Source organism: Triticum dicoccoides, chromosome 2B, assembly GCF_002162155.2.
Source record: "Triticum dicoccoides isolate Atlit2015 ecotype Zavitan chromosome 2B, WEW_v2.0, whole genome shotgun sequence".
NCBI lineage: Eukaryota > Viridiplantae > Streptophyta > Magnoliopsida > Poales > Poaceae > Triticum > Triticum dicoccoides.
In genome coordinates this window covers 225987858-225996374 of record NC_041383.1, presented here as the reverse complement: position 1 = coordinate 225996374, position 8517 = coordinate 225987858, and the positions used below count along the sequence as shown (strand labels likewise).

The window sequence follows — 8517 nt, the reverse complement described above, 5'->3', positions numbered from 1 at the left end:
AGGTGGGGGGTGACTGCGGGTTGAATCAGTGAAACGGCAGGGGGTTTTGTGCAAAACTGCCAGCGCTGACCGGCCCAGCCGCTTGGCAGCCAATTGGCGAGCTCTGATTGGCCTGAGACTAAAACATTACATTGGATGCAAATTGGGGTATGATTTGATGTAGTTTTACAACTTTGAGACTAAATCATCATATTGTGTGCAAGTTAAGGTACCTGGGGTGCTATTACCTCTTTAAAGAGCCCAGACACGGCGTGGTCACACGAGTGTGCCCACAGAAAGGCTGACCGTTTATCCGCTGCTCTGGAACCTGCACACTGCCCAGTCATCCCACACCGCTTTTCTTTTGTTTTCTTTTTAATACAGTAATAATAATGTCACACAGGCACACCATTACCATGTCCCAGAGGCTACAAAAGGGCTCTTTTTTCTCCCCCACCCTTCTTTTTTCCTTTTCTAAACACCGCGTGCATCACCTCCCAAGTTGGATCTACAACACGCGCAGCTCCTCAGTCAAACCCTCGCATTTTTTTACTCCCGTCGCCACTCTCAAGTACGCTTAATTACGAGTAGAGTAAGTTAAACTCCCAAGACACAAAAACCAGGGAGCCAGCCAAGAGCAGAGGCAGCTCGCTGCACGGATACGCGCAGCTCCTCGCATTCTCTGTGTGTCAGTGGCTCAGTGCAGAGCTCCCCGTGAGTCTACGGCGTGGCCCGCTTCTTGCTTGGCACTACTCCTTCTCCGGAGGAGGACAAGTGCTTCTTCCTTCGTGCGGCGATCTCTTCTCTTCGCGGCGAGGGAGCCGGCGGCGGAGGAGGAAGCAGGGAGGGCTCCGGAGGGGACCAGCGGGATACCAGGTGGTTTGTTTGCCCCATTTGCTTGCCGCCGTCCTCTTCTCGCGATTGCGATGTCGCCGCATTTGTTGCTGCGCCTCTTGGAGCCTTGCGCCTGTTTGCCTTCTCTGATTTTCCGCCCCCAAATCCGCCGTCTCACTCGCTGCTCTTCGATCTCCCCTCCGGTTCGTCCCGGGGGTTCTTTCTTTGCTGCAGGGAGCGAGCAACCGAGATCGAAATCACTACCACTCTTCCGCCCGGTCCGGTTACTCGCCGATTTGTTTGCGTCCGGGCACCCCCGAATACTGGCCCAGCCCCATCCGTCCATGGTCCGATGGTTCTTCCTTTTCAGCGCGCAAGATCGATCTGAGTTCATACCAAGGTGAGAGAGCGCAGCTTATTATGCACTTGTGTGAATGCATTGCTACCATTTCGCGTCATTTTTCAATAAGAGCATTTCGCATCATTAATTTCTCCCCAGATTCATTTTGCATTTCAGGAGTTTTGTGCTTAGTAGTTTCTGTTCTTGTAAAATGATTGATTGAATTGATATTTCAGCTTGGATCCAGAGTCTGCAAGAAGCCCCTAGTAGATCATAAATAATGTCGCCGAGGAGACCAGAGGCCGTGGCGACGCTGTTCATGCTCATGCTTTTCAACGCTTCAGGTACTTACTAGCACATGGATGCATGCTGTATTAAATTACACGGTGCTCTGCACATGATTAGCATCTCATTGTGTCTATGCATCTGGCATTTTGATTCCCCACTGTGCCAGTGGCTAGTTTTGAGGAAAACATACTTTGTTTGCCCTGAACTGAAGGGAAAAAATCGATAAAGAAACCTGAAGAGAATTTCCTTGATGTGTACAATCATATATCTGCTTTTCTATCTAATTTTTCGTCGCATAAGAATCGGTTGCTGTTTTTCTGTTCAATTGTAGGAGCATTTGTTGGTATCAACATTGGCACTGGGGTGTCAGACCTGCCATCAGCATCAGACATAGTCTCCACCCTTAAAGCCATGAAGATCCAACATGTTCGCTTGGTTGATTCAGACCATCAGATGCTTGTCGCCCTCGCGAACACCGGAATCGAAGTGATGGTCGGTGTGCCAAACGATCAGCTGCTCCGTGTGGGGCAGTCTCGTCCGGCAGCTGTTGATTGGGTCAACAAGAATGTTGCTGCCTACATTCCGGCTACAAACATCACGTATATCGCCGTGGGCGATGAGGTTCTTTCCACTCTCCCAAATGCAGCTCTTGTTCTGGTACCTGCATTGCAGTTCCTCCAGTCAGCACTGTTGGCTGCGAACCTCAATACCCAAGTGAAACTATCAAGTCCTCACTCAATGGATATGATTCCCAAGGCATTTCCTCCCTCTACCGCCACTTTCAACTCGACGTGGAGCTCAATAATGCTTCCGTATCTTCAGTTTCTGAAGAGTACAGGATCTTCCTTCATGCTGAATGCTCAACCATACTATAGCTATGTGGGAGGGCAAGGTGTGTTCCCTTTGGAGTATGCCCTGTTCCGATCACTCAATCCCAACAGTCAGGTTGCGGATCCCAACACTAATTTGTTCTATACCAACATGTTTGATGCTATGGTTGATGCTGCGTACAACTCGATGAAAGCCATGAATTTCACCAATATTTCTGTTATAGTCACAGCTTCTGGTTGGCCATGGCGTGGTGGACGAAATGAGCCGGCTGCTGATGTTGACAATGCTCTGGCCTACAATACAAATCTCATACGCCATGTGCTAAATAATTCTGGTACACCTAGCCAGCCAGATAACCAAGTAAGCACATACCTATTTGAGCTGTTCAACGAGGATCGTCGGGCTGGACCTGTTTCGGAGCAAAGTTGGGGCATTATGTTTACCAACGCAAGTGCGGTGTACTCCCTGACATTTGAAGATGTGGCCACAAATAACACTGACTCGCCGGGTTTGCGCGGGATGTTTTGTGTGGCAAATTCAAGTGCAACCCATAGTGCATTGAAGCAAAGCTTGGATTGGGTATGTGGCCCTGGCTCCGCAAACTGCAGTGCCATTCAACCTGGGCAGCAATGCTATAAAGCAGATGACATTGTAGCTGTTGCTTCGTATGCATTCAACGATTATTATCATAGAACACAAGCGAGTGGCGGTACATGCAACTTTAATGGCACAGCAACCATATCATCTACGGATCCAAGTAAGCTGAACTGTCTCTTGAGTATCCATTTCTTTGCTGAATTTTCTGTCTTATTATTCAAGTGTTAACTGTTACGATCTTTGCTATTACCACTTTATTTTGTGACATGAACCTAAACAAATTTCCTCCTGAATTTAAACTTGCAGGCCATGGATCATGTGTTTTCGCAGGAAGGTGAGTCGCATTTTCCTTGGTGTTATTGTAAGCTCAAACTTCTTTTGTTGCTCTATACTGACGGTGAGGTTTGGTTCTACGTGCAGCAACGGTGCCAATGGCAGCAGTGGTGATGCGGCTGCTGGTCCTGTGAGCCAAGACAGTTTTGCCTCGCAATCCCAGTCTTGCTGGTTGACTTACCTAGCTGCCGTGCTTCTGCCTGCTGTACTTCTCATGTAAAACATTGTACTGTATGTTGTATTTCGGATGAGATGTGTCGAATTTCTCGCGCCTCTTGTCATTATTTAGAATAGGGAGCCATATTGGTCTCAGTGTATTGAGGTAGATGACATGTATCTCTGGTAAGAAATTGTTCTAGGAATGAATGAGCAAGGTGCACTTATTTTGAATGTCAAGTTGGAAAACTTTAATCCTGGAAGGACTACTTTCTTGAAACGTTGGAAGATCCAAATTTTGTGTTGCACATATCTTTATTTCAGGTGTACAACTGACGCCAGCTTCTTCCTCCTTTTCTGTGAGAGCTCAGGATCTTAGCTCAGCGTTTCATTTTTAGGATCTCACAAAGCTTTATTACTGCATAGCAAAACGCCCCAATGTTTACCGGGACGAAGACAAGATCGTTGGGCTGGCCTAACTAAACACTGCGACCATTCCCTAGAGTTAAAGCATGCTTTGCAAGATTTCCAGCCTCCACATTTGATGTCCTATACTCTTAGCCCAAAGTATATTACCGGCCGCAACGGTACCGGAGGCGCGGGCCTCCCGCACGACGGCGTTGGAGGTGGTTCCCTCCCGCTCGGCCTTGGTGCTGCTGCTCCCGTCGCTTGGCACTTCTCTTTATTCTTCTTGGCCTCGTGTTGGTGCTCGCAGTAAGACAATGTGGGTGGCAGCGCAACCTCGATGGCGCATGGTATTGGGCGCTTGATTTGGTTGGTCGGTTTCGGTTGGGCGGTGGGGTTTGAAGTGCGGGAGAAATCCTTGCCGGTTCGTCCGACTCCAATGCGGTGCCACCATTCCTTCTTGAAGGGTGTCGGTGGTAGCCAACCCGCACTTCCCTCTACGAGCCGGGGGAAACCCTAGGACTCGTCCGGGTAGCAGCTCGTCGGTGTCGCATCCCTTCTTGAAGGTGCTACTTGGTACGCGGCAGATCGGAGCCTCAGGCTGTGGTGGTTCGTCTCCGAAGGGCGCAGCGGTGGCGGGTCATCCGCGCTTTTGTCAAGCTGCCGCTGTTGGCATTTATTTCTTCTTTTTCTTTGAGCTTGATGTGCTGCTCGTCCCAGCAATGCTATGTGTACGGTTGGTTGCTTTGGAATACAAAGCAGGGAAACCTTTTTCCGGTATATCGCCTGACAGAAAGCCGGCCCTAAATATACTTTTATTTTCTGGGCCTAAATGCAAAGAGTTTTACCAACTCCTTTTCCACAATGGGCTAGCTAGCTGAGCCACAAAGAAAGCACTGAAGCCCACTACGCCAGCCGCCAAAGGAATCAGGAGAAAATCCCCAATTCCCCGTTGACCCATTCTTCCCCGGCAACCTAAGCTCGGCGACGTCGGACGGCGGGCGGCGCGGCCGTGCACCGTCGAGGCGTTAAGGTCAAGCGAGCAGCGTGCCAGCGGCAGGGCGTCGCTGTGCCGCGCTGCAGCCGCGCGGCAGGGACGGCGCGAAAGCTGAAGCTAAGTGTAGACTGAGGTCCGAACAGCACTAGGATTAAAGGTCTGTTCCGAATTTCCAGAGCTTGTGATTTGTGAGCTATGAACTGATGATGCAGTTTTCTCAGCGACAGTTCTTCAGATTTCACCTTACCCATTCGGTTTTGCTCTGCCACTGGCCGCAGTCATGTCCTCTTCGTCATCTTTCCCCGGCTCCCGCTTCCCCTTCGCCGCCGTTGGCGCCGGTGCTGGAGCCTCCGGCGGAAGCGGAGCCGGAGGCAGCGGGAGCAGCGTGCGGCCGTGGGGATCGAGCGGAGGGACGTCGGTCTCGTCGTCGGGGAAGCGGATACAGAAGGAGCTGCTGGACCTCAATGCTTCCGACTGCTCCGCCGGTCCCAAGGGCGACAACCTCTACCACTGGCTCTCCACCATCATTGGACCCCAAGGTATAAGATTATGGAATCCTTTTCACTTCCTCTTCGCCACTAGCCCAATCAAGACAGGGAGAAGCTCTTAGGAACTTTAGTTTTATATACTTGTTTAAATTGTGCCATCCATCCATGTTTAAATTAGCTCCGTTCACTTTTATAAGACGTTTCAGACAGTTCATTGAACTATTTTGGGTGATGTCCGAATTGTCTCCAACGTCTTACAAAAGTGAACAGAGGGAGTAATAAAGTATGCACTCGTAATTTGGTTTAACTTAATATATCGAAAGGCACCCGTAATTTGGTTTAATGCGGTGTTTTTCTTGTAGGGTCACCATATGATGGAGGGATATTTTTCCTTGATATCGTTTTCCCACTTGATTATCCTTTCAAACCTCCTATGGTAAGAACTGATAAGTAACCTTCTTTCATTTGCCACTACAGTATTTTCTTATGTGATGTGTAGGTTAGCCGAGTTAGGAGGGCAGCAATATCCCCCTGGTTCTAGAAAAAAACAATCCTCAGATGTTGCAAACCTAAGTTCTGTAGAAGGAATGTGATTTTTTTAAGAGAATGTGATATTTGCATATTCAAATACTCAAGTACGACCTCAAAATAGTTCGTAAAGAATGTTATTATTCTTATTGTGTATTTGGAATCTGATTTGTTTTCATTAAGACCGGTCTTCATAACATGTAAACAGACTAATATAGTGTATGGCCAAAGGGATGAGATTTAATATGCATTAGTAAATTATTAGGAAGGAGATCCATCATAGAAGTCTGTTGTCCCCAAACTTCCACAGCCTACTACCGTTATTCAATAAAAAAGGCCTAGAAAGAGGAAGCTGTATCGAGCTGTCTGTCAAAGAATCAAGATTCATCCAGAAACAACACCTCAATAGGAAATTTTGTGGAAGCATGGAGAAACCAGCAAGGATTAGAACACTCTAAAGAGCACAGATTAAAAGAAAAGTATTATGTAAAAGCGAGTTTACTTCGCTGCTAATTAATGTTGCTTTTGTTTACCCGCCAAAAGAAATGTTGCTTTTGTTTCTTCTGAAGTGACGTATGTTTGCCGATGCCTTGAGTGTAATAAGACATTATGCATCTTTCCGTCATAATGCCGGTCATGTGTAAAGAAACATATCTGAAGTTTTTATTTTACAGCTGCTATTCAGGAAAAATAATTGTGTGTGGTTGCTGAGATGTTGTTTTCTTAGGTGTCCTCCTGACCTATGTTGTGGCAAGCTTTTAGCTAATGCTTTGCCGAGAAAAGATTTTCTGGAAAAGGATTTTGTCCACCGGAAGCCTTATTACTGTGTGATTGAGATCACCTTTATCCTTTGTTGACATATTGTTTGTATTGGCATATCTTGGCTTAGAGCACAAGTCTGTGATAATTTTGTAAATTAGAAAGCATGATACACATATAACATATCTGTCTATTTACTGGCCGTATCGATTTATCAGTATCCATCCGCTGGCACCATGGTTTGGAGGTCTAATTATTACCTTTGACAGATGACTTGGTGGTAGGTTGAGACGGGAGGGGTCAGAAACAGCCAACCTCCATTTTCAGATCTCAGCAATGGAACAATGCTAACACTACTTTCACCTACCCCACAGCTGTACAGAGTGCTACATTTACCATGACAAGCATATGGCACCATGCATAAACGAAATGTAGGTCACCACAACAATTATAGTCCAAACAATAAGGCAGGAGCATGTGAATTTTCTCAAGGTTTTGTAAAATAAAAGATCTGTCTGCTATACTGTAGGCTGTAGCATACCAACATATATGCTGTACGGCTCTGATGTTTGTGATTTTACAACCAATGATTGTCATGATTTTATATCTGACAGTTATATTTTATAAGTATTCTTACATTGTTTTATGTTCTACTCTAATGTGTTAGATTTAATTGCTGGAACCCGGTAGTATAATTTAGCACCGGGGGACCTTAACTTGCGGTGACAAACTGACAGTTGTGCTGTGACTCTTCGAGGTGACTTTCAAAACAGACTTTATGGTGTGTGCAGGTTTGGATGCCTCGGTCACGCGCTTGCCTGTGACCGTTGGGCACGTGGTGCCCCCAGGTGGAGATGTTGTTGGGACAAATACGTTGGCACCTTGTTCCGATGCTCTCTTTGCAAAAGAGCTTTGCAGCTTGCTCTCTAGCTTGGAGGCGGCTAGCCCTGGGTCTGGTAAAGTGGTTGCATGCATCCTGACCGAAAAGTTTAACAAAGACAAGATCAAAAAGGTGGAGAAGTCTCTCAAAAGCAAAAACAAGAAGAGTGATGCCTTAGGGAAGGCGTCTGCAGCTGCTTAATGGCTGCTCCTTGGTCTTATGGGCCGTCCTCATGGTTTAGCTTATCATCGTGGTTTTTGGGGGGTCATTTCTCTACATCCGAGGTGTTCTTTTTGGGGATTCCTTTGCGATGTAGATGCGTGTGGGCTTGGGTATGTTGCTTGTTGGAAATGTTTGTAGGGTCGACAGTGCGATCTTGGGGGTTTAGACTTTGGGAGTAGTCCGCATGTGATTTGTTTGTATTGGTTTTCGCCCGGTTTTCCATTAATTAACCGGACAACTCTCTTCTTCTTAATTAATCGATGAGGCAAATCTTTTGCCTCCGTTTCGAAAAAAAAAAAACAAGGATTTACCATTGCAATGTTGATTCCACTGGGGCAGTGAGTTTGGAAATTTTGAAGGATGGCTGGAGTCCAGCTTTAACTATTTCAAAGGTGCTACTGGCGATCAAAGCCATCATCACAAATCCGGATCCATGTATGTTCCAACATTACCAGTATTAATTTCTGAACTTAGAAAAGGGAGTATTTTAATACTACTGTATAGTATCTACATAGTTGTTGCTTCGTTTCTACTGGAAAGCCTAACATTATGATGTTTTTGTCTGTGCAGACAACCCACTTGTGGAGAGCATTGCACGTCTGTACCTGACTGATAGAGCTAAGCATGATGAAATAGCTGCTGAATGGACATTGAGGTTTGCAAGATAGGGAGTCCTTTGTGTAACTAAATAAGAAAAATTGACTCTGTAAATGAATAATCTTGTATGTATCCTGAGATATAAGTTGGAAAATGACCAATACATTAATCTGAGTTGTGACATAAACATGTGCTTTATGCTCGAGCATTATTTTGATGTTTAGGTGCAGAATTAGCCTTTATGGTTTACTTCGCGAAGTTACCCCTAGCAATTCTTCAGGGT

General features: G+C 46.3%; 1 pseudogene; it reads left to right on the top strand.

Moving 5' to 3' along the window:
* Positions 1-502: 502 nt before the first annotated feature.
* Positions 503-8408, top strand: LOC119363218 (annotated as a pseudogene).
* The last annotated feature ends 109 nt before the right edge of the window (positions 8409-8517 follow it).